Source organism: Citrus clementina, unplaced genomic scaffold (assembly GCF_000493195.1).
Source record: "Citrus clementina cultivar Clemenules unplaced genomic scaffold, Citrus_clementina_v1.0 scaffold_1, whole genome shotgun sequence".
Classification (NCBI taxonomy): domain Eukaryota; kingdom Viridiplantae; phylum Streptophyta; class Magnoliopsida; order Sapindales; family Rutaceae; genus Citrus; species Citrus x clementina.
In genome coordinates, this window is record NW_006263303.1 from 26,006,516 (window position 1) to 26,015,947 (window position 9,432).

The window sequence follows — 9,432 nt, forward strand, 5'->3', positions numbered from 1 at the left end:
AGGATTGTCTCAATCCCAAAGGTGCAGGGTGTTCCCACTATCCCTTGAGGGACGTGCACGAGAGTGGTACAGAAAACTTTCTCGGGGCAGCATTAAAACCTTCGAACAGATGTGCCAGGAATTTACAGAGCAGTTTAGTGGGGCAATGGCACCAGAAGATGACATGATGGAGCTGAAAAACATGAAACAAGGGGAGCAAGAAACCCTTCGGGAATTCATTAAGAGGTTTCATCGTGTTGTCCTCGACTTGAAAGCCTTCAACCACCCTCAGGCGTTAAGGGGATTGAAAGAAGGGGTGAAGATAGGAAGGCTGTGGTACAATTTGAGAAGCCCAGTTATTCAGACGTATGCAGCCGCATACGAGCAGGCTAAGAGAGACATTGAGATTGAAGAGGAGAATGCAGCACGGATTAAGACAGACCAGTTAGAATGACTAGGGAGGAAAGAGAAGAAAGCATTACCGGGGAATGGGCCGATCAGGAGGAGGGACCACCAGGCCTCGGGTAGTGGAGCAGGAGGTCGGGTAATTGCTTACCAACCTCATCAGAGGCCACCACAGTATCAGCACAGCAAGGCGCAACCTCCTCGTTCCCTAGCTAGGGAGCCTTGGAGAAGGCATGATTCGGCATATGGTGGTCTTCATCAACATTCCCACGGTAGTAGAAGAAGCAGACCAGAAGTACTGCCACCACCCCCAGCTCAGAACGGAGCAAACAGAGAAAGAGTAGTGCACCTGATCGACCAGAACCAGGACTATGGGCGGTATACTTCCTTGAAGATGTCCCTAGACGAGGTGTACGAGGCCATAAAGGATCGATGGTTGCTATACCTCCCTGCTCCAATAACAAAGATACCCAGCAGGAGGGATAAAAGACGCTATTGTAAGTTCCATGACACTCATGGCCACACCACAGCAGATTGCAGAGATCTTAAGACCCAGGTTGAAGATTTGGTGAGAAATCGGTATCTGGATGAGTTTGTAAATGGGACCTTCTCAATGGTAGCCTCAACAAGTGAAGGGGAGCAGAGTGACAGGAACTTGAGGCGCGAGCAGCCTGCAGTAAGGGTTATAGCTGGGGGCCCAACATTGGCCGGAGATTCCAACAGGTCGAGGAAAAATTATGCTAGATACGCCATGACCAGCAAAGAAGTATTCTTCAACACCCCAGCAGCCAAACGTGCAAGATTCAGGCAAGTGCCAATCATGTGGACAGATGAGGATGAAGAAGGGATCCTATACCCCCACGAGGATGCTTTGGTCATCAAGGCCACTGTTGCTAGCAAGAAGTTTGACAGGATACTGGTTGTTACAGGGAGTTCAGTTGATGTGTTGTTTAAGTCAACCCTGGAGGAGATGGAAATAGCAGACCTGAAGTTGGATTACACCAATACCTCCTTGAAGGGGTTCGAAAGAGGAAAGCTGGTCCCTCTGGGCGTGGTCGAGCTGCCTATCACGATTGGGAGCTCCCCAACAGAAAGGACAATGATACTGGACTTTGTGGTAGTGGATGAGGAAGGTCCTTACCAGATGATCCTGGGTTGGCTATTTCTGAGGATGAGCAAAGTGGTGATGTCCAACCATTATCTGGCTCTGAAGTACCGGGTGAATCGGGTAGTTGGAGTGGTACGAGGAGACCAGATGATCGCAAGAAACTGCTACTCATCGGCAGCAAAGGAAGCAATACAGATAACATCCCTCGATACCCGAGTGGAAAACAAGAATGACAGACAAGAACTTGTAGAGGATCTGGACACAGTAAGCCTGGGACTAGAGAATCCGGGAAAGATGATCAGAATCGGGTCGAGACTTAAGGGAGAGCAAAATCAGGAGTTGGTGAAATGCTTACAGGTTCATGCAGATGTGTTTGCTTGGACACATGAAGACATGCCAGGGATTGACCCTGAGGTAGCATGTCATAAGCTGGCCATAAAGAAAGGTGCTCGGGCAGTAAGGCAGAAGATGAGGTGCTTCAACCAGGAGAGGTATGAGGCTATAAATGGTGAGGTGGAGAAGCTCTTGAGAGTAGGGTTCATTCGGGAAGTCAATTACCCTGAATGGATATCGAATGTGGTGTTGGTAAAGAAGGCAAATGGCAAGTGGAGGATGTGTGTGGATTTCACAGACCTTAATAAGGCGTGCTCAAAAGACAGCTTCCCTTTACTAAAGATCGATCAGCTAGTAGATTCAACGGCTGGACACGGTCTACTTAGCTTCATGGACGCGTTCTCGGGATACAACAAGATCTCCATGCACGAGCAGGATGAGGAGAGCACGGCTTTCATCACTAACCAGGGTTTGTTCTGTTACAGGGTAATGCCATTTGGTCTCAAAAATGCTGGGGCCACCTATCAGAGGCTGGTGAACAAAGTCTTTAAGCCGTTGATTGGGAAAACCATAGAGGTGTACGTGGATGACATGATCACCAAGTCTAAATTCCCGAAGGAACATGTCAGACACCTCGAGGAGACATTCGGGCTTTTGAGGAAGTATAAGATGAAGCTTAACCCGGAGAAGTGTGCTTTTGGGGTCGAGTCAGAGAAATTCCTTGGATTCATGGGGGGATTGAAGCAAACCCCGAGAAAATCCAGGCGATTATGCAGATGAGGTCTCCTCGTAACCTGAAGGAGATGCAGAGCCTCACAGGGAGGTTGGCGGCGTTGAGCAAATTCATATCCAAGGCTACGGATAAGTGTCAGCCATTCTTTCAAGTGATAAGGAGGGGAAAGAAAACAGAATGGACCCTAGAATGCGAGGAAGCCTTCCAGAACTTGAAGCAATACTTGCAACAAGCTCCACTGCTGTCCACACCGAGGGATGAGGACAAGTTATATCTGTATTTGGCGGTATTGGATCGGGCTGCCAGTTCTGTTCTGGTGAGAGATGAAGAATGGAAGATCGGTTATGGGTTTTCTGGTCTTGGTACTTGATTGGAAGTAATACCAGCCGGCGTCTTTGGGGCTGCTTTTCAGCTGGTACAAGTGCTTCACCTCGTCGACCGTGTGCTCGCTTTGGCGACATCTGTCCCACAGTATGAACAGACCAGAGAGCACCCTCCACCCGTTGGGGTTCAGCTGACCAGGAGATAGGTTTAGCCCGTGAAGAATCCGAGTAAAGTAGGGTTGCAAGGGACACCTCAGCCCGTGCCTAAAACTCTCCAAAAACAAGGTAACATATCCCCTAGGAGACCTGCTAGGGGTATCCTTCTTTCCTGGGACCTTAAGAAGTATTTCACCAGGAATGCTATACCTAAGCCGGAGTCAAAAGCAGGATCGGTGAGCAGACTAGGCAGGAAGTCCAACTCATCGTCCTCAACCTCAAGGACTTTCTCTTTGCCTTTCGACATTCCCTAAGCTCTAACCACAACACCACCAACTACTACCCAAACAAAAGAGAAGATAAATTATCTACAACTATCCGAGACCAAGGAGATAGAAGAAATACCTTAAGTAATGGTTCAGTCGGGGAAAGACAGAGATGAAGGCCTTTATGCCGGAACTTCTTTGCCGGAGAGACAGAGACGGAGACGGAGTGAATGATGAATTGGCCGTTCGAGAGGATTTGGGTTTCCTAATGGGGACGGACTCTTGGGTTGCCAGCATTTAACGGCACCAAATCCCAAGGGCCTCGTAACCGTTGGTTTGAAATTCAAATAGAGGGGTAGATTTCTGCCACATCACCTCGTCCGCAATTAAATGCGACACGACTCTTGGCAGCCTTTTCCAATCCCACGCGAGCAAGTACTGTCAAGTTTCTACTGCTGGTCCACTACATTACCCAACACCAGAAACTGGGGGACCGATGTTTGGGAGAAATACGTCGATGAGACCAGGCATGATGAGCAGATATCTGATGGCAGAGTTCTGCGAACCGGTTTGTCCCGTAAGAGCCTGGTATTCGGGGGAGCAGGAGCAGGAATATCCTGCTCATCCACGAGCACGTCATCCGCGAGGCCAATTTCCTGTAAGAAGCATGAAGCCATTTCTGCTGTATTCCTGCTAAATGCTGATTCGAGGAGACCCGGTCAATGACGGTTGGCGAGGCATGCTCTTCAATTCGAGAATCTAGGCACGATGGCCACGCAGCCACCCACAACTACGGAAATGGGGAGTCCACGTTCGAGAGCTGGGAGGATAACGAGCACGAATGGAGGGGAGACCCGAGCTCAGAAGTAGCCTATAAAAAGGTAGCCAACAAAGGTAAAAGGGTTAGTAATTTTGAGATTATAACAGAGATTAAGGAAATTCTAAACAAGAGAAAACTACCAAAAAGCCATAAGATCTGTGGCAAGCGTTCCCAGAGCCTTCATATCTGACTTGAGCGTTGGAGGGTTTACGCCGGGAAAACAACCGGCGTGCTCTGACTTGTTTCTGTGGACTCAGGAATACTGGGAGAAGAAAGCATACGAGGAGAGATCTTGATCGAGGTGAGGTTGATCGAGCAGATATCCTGGTCGTAGGAAGAGCGTAACTAGAATCTCGTATCAACAATAGGGTCTCTAATCAATGCTCCAACCAATAATGATATGTGCACAAAAAATAGTATCATCACAAGAAGATTCAAAAAAAAAAAAGTAACTATAAATGAAAAAAAAAGATTTATTACAAGATAATAGTTTTTTCGTCTTTTCTATCTTTTATACTATTTTTTTTAATACTATTATACAAATAGCATATTAGCATTATTGTACTTCAACTATTTCTCCATCTTCATTTAACTTAAGTTTGACCAAGATTTAAAATTTAGAAGATTCAATCAGCAATGAACCATTAACTATAAATCTATAATCTATAGTTTATTCTGGGAGGAACAAATCCATCAAAGTGAGAAAAAGTAGTTCAAAACTTCAAATTATATATACAAAGGCATCCTCATCATTCATTTCATTTTGACAGGAAAAATGATTGGCGCTATTACTGCATAAACTCACGGGTCCAGCTAAGGGTGGCAAATTGGTCCATCCAAATTAGGCATCCATATATCTAATCCGATTGGATTGGATAATATCCATCCAAAATCTTCTTGAATATAAATATGGATATTTTTAAAAATATCCAATTAGATATTGGATGGGTATGGATATTTAATGGATATCAAAAATCTAATTAATTTATCCATTTAAAGTTAAAAAAAAATTATATTGTTAAACTAAAATGAAAAAAAAAACAACAAAATTTAATTTCCTCTTATATTAACTAGTGAAGAATTTAAATCTCTTATATTAAAAACTAAAGTTTTCAAAATTACCCTTCATTTTTTTAACTTATTTAATGTCATTAATAATTATTATTTTATTTTATTGATTTAATATTATAAATGGACCTCCACCAGAATGTCGCCGGACCACCGCGGGACCTCACCGGAAAGTTGCCGGACCTCCGCCACTGGCCACCGAACCGCCATTTTATTATATATATATATATATATATATATATTATTACTAATATAAATAGTTTAATAGCCAAATTTGATATTGAAATTTTAATTATTTTATATTATTATTTTTATATAATAAAAATAAAATATCCATGGATCTCCATATCTATATGGATAAAATCCATATCCATGTCCAATATTAAATACTGGATATGGATATGAATATATCTATTATGGATAATTATGGATTTGTATTTGGATGGATAATATCGATCCATAATTAGATATTTGTCATTCCTAGGTCCAGCTATGTTGCAACTGTGGTATCATACCACAGTTGTAACATAGTTTTGCCCTAAACTCACTATTTGTTATTTAAAATTCTTTAACATTTTTAACCCATAAACGATAATAGAGAGCCATTTTATTATAAGATTGAAATTACTTAGATTTTGAGTGTGGATTGAGTGTGAGACTTGATTTTTCAGCCAATCAAGGTGTATGCAGCTCTCACTGTCTCACGTTGAGAATGGACTCCTCCTCCTCCTATTATTATTATTATTATTATTATTATTATTATTATTATCATTATTATTATTATTATTATTATTATTATTATCATTATTGTTATTTTGCTTTTGAGAATTAACTTTTATAACAGTAGTGCTACACATCCCAAATTTTTTATCCCAAATGATGTGTCATTAATTGAGTGATTGATAATTCTTTACAATATCCAAGTGAATTAATTGTATTATCTCACCAACCAATTGATAAATGACACATCATTTGGGATAACTTTTTGAGATAAAAAATTTGGGATGTGTAGCATTTCTCCTTTTATAAATCTTTGTGTTTGATTGCTTGCTTACTCTTTTATCTTTAATTTATTGTTTTCATTAATAATAAATTAGGCTAATTAGTTCTAACGATCTATTCTTTGTTCATACTCATAATAAATTAATACTATTGAGATGGGGGAACAAAAACATCAATAAGTATACAATTGTCGGATAAAGTGACTTGAATAGTTAAAATTCTGTGTATATTATAATCCATTGATGCTTCTATTAAAATCTATTGGAATAATCCTAAATCAACTGTACTTAAATGCAGTCTAAATTTCTTCCTCACAAAACTCAAAGAGAAATATATTCTATCCACATTAGCGGGAGAAAAGTCTATCTCCACCTAATTTTTTTTTTAAATTAGAGGAGGAATGGAGTCTCAAATCCATCGTTTCACCAATGGGCTATGGATCCATTCGCCATTTGTAGTAATTTTTTTTTATGTATATTATAATCTATTGATATTTGTAATTAAAATCTATTAGAACAATTGCAGATCAATTTTACTAACATATAGTCTAAATTTTTATCTCACAAATTTTAAAGAGAAACACACTTTACCCACATTAGTGGGAGAAAGGTCTGTCTCTATTTTTCTTAGAATTGGAAGAGAAACGGAGTTTCAAATCCATTCGCTCGAAAATTTTGAGAGCATCGTTTCACAAATGGGCCACTGGTAATTAATTGGTAGCAAAAGTTGAAAAAAGAGAACTAAGAATTTGCATGCATTTGTTGGAAATTTAGTTAGTTTCTTTTGAAAACTCGCATGGGCAGCAGTGATCCTTTCGACTTCTTCTGCATTTTTTAGTTGACTGCTTCTTGCATTTGAATGAATGGACGAGTGTTAAATGCATGCAAAGATTTATTTGACTTGTGCAATAATGTCGGCGAGTTCGGTTCAAGTTCTCAAGCTGATTTCCACGTAAATGGTTTGGTATATTTTTCATTTTATTTTTTTATTTATTATTTATTTCACATATTGCTTTTGGGGGTCTTGGTGGAAGCCGAAAATTTCCAATAATAGTATCAAAGACATTATTGGATTAAGATGTATCATCGAAGCTTCGTAGTGATCACAATGCAGAACCACTGCGTCAATTCAGCAGGAGCTAAAATGAAGTGATTACAAACTCAAGGTGGTCGTGATAATTTGTAAATCAAGTGGAAAAAAAAATGTAATATATATTTCTTTAAAAAGATTAAATTCAAATAGGGCCCTTATCTTTTTTTTATATATATATTTTCCACAAAAAAAAATTGTATGCACATAAGTTGGATATATTTTAAATAAGAAAATTGATAAACGAACACAAAGGCGACAAGATGGTGACATAATAGTGTATATACTTGGTTGGGGTACAATATTACAAATTAAGTGATTAAACATGACTAGGGCATAATTAATTTTATTGTATTTTTAAAATTTTTTTGTCCAAATATCGTGCTCTTAAAATAATTTGCTTACGTTAAAGATTTAATAAGTTAAGTCATTGTGACTTCTAATAATTTTTTTTTATAATTTCAAGTTAATTTTATTTTTCATAGTCGGTGGTATTTACTAATTTTTGGTAATTAGTTAGCATTAGCATGTAGATTTTTTTATTGAATAAACGGATTAGGTTTGTCGCGAATCTTTTACAACATCAATTCGGATTGGTCCTGATCCGATTATAAAATGTGATTAAAGAAGCTATATGTGGACCAATTGGACATAAATTGATGCCAACTCCTCAAAATTTGATAACTTCAACTCCATGAACAACCATTTATGATTATTATTTTTGGATTACATCCATTATCTCAAGATTTGGATCGAACTAATCCAATATATATTTTTTTTAAATTAAGAACCATAAAAAAAATTAAAACTTATTTCACATGAAATTATTAATTGTGCTAACTATTTTAGCTTATCATCGCTAATCTTATGGAGTAGTGTACACTTGTTTGATTAGCATCAAATTAATATTAATCTTAGAGTAATGATATAGTTACAAACTTATTTTGTACAAACTGATGTGGCTGATAGGATCGGTTGAATTAAATATTATTTGGCTCACATGATACGTCAGTTTGTACAAAATAAATTTGTATAAGAATTTGTGACTGCATCATTACTATAAATCTTATGGAAAGTCTTTACTGCGAGAATCTTCCCTTCTAAAATCTGTCCACGTTATACAATTTGTTTCTTAATCAGGCAAACACGATATTAAAAAATAAAAAATATAAGTCAATCAAAAAAATTGGGATTAATCATTAATTCTGTGCTGGCTATCATTGCTCCTTGAACGATACGTTTTCAAAAATCAAGCAGAATTTAGATTAAAACCCTAGTCAACTTTTCGATTTAAGAGAAACTTTGAGTGCTCCCGGAGCACAACTCACAACTGCGATTCACTCGTGTGGCACTGTTGAGGGAAAAAAAAAACAGGGGAAAGAAAATGGTTGGCATATTATTAATGGCATCTATAAGCATTAAATTAACGAGAATACGTGAGAACAAGTGGGGGATTAGTATTTCTTCAAATGATGTTAAATCACGTGTAGTTGGAGTTTGATAGAAGAAGTCAAACATTGCGTAGTTTTCATATTGTCTAATCACATGACATATCATATAATCTACTACATGTGATTTTAGAATCATCGTGCTTTTTATTCATAAAATTTTATTTACTACGTGCGTATTTTATTTTATTTTATATGAAATTTAAATTAATTTTTTAAATTATTATAATCAAAGAGTATAATATTTAAAAAAGAGTCTGTATGGTTTCATATTTATATAAGAAAAAAAGCCACCCACGCCCTTAAGATTTACTTAAATCGTCACAAATATCTCTTTAGATTTATAAACGATCACTCAGGTCCCTTTTTAACTATTATACCCTTGATTACAATAACCCAATAGCTGACTTTAAATAAACTTCTATAATAAATATAAATTAAAATTAAGCCAATATAATATACGAAATAAGATAAAATTTATAAATTATTTTAACATTATTAATCTTTCATGTTCTTTTAATAATAATAAAATCTAGTTGACATGCTAATAATATTAAAATAATTATACCTAACATTCAAGTAATTATAAATTTATATTATTTTATTTACAACAATATCTTCTTTAATTTTGTCTATATAGTATAAATCTAAGTCAATTTTATGATAATAAGATTTAGTATAATACATATGTGGGATCGATAA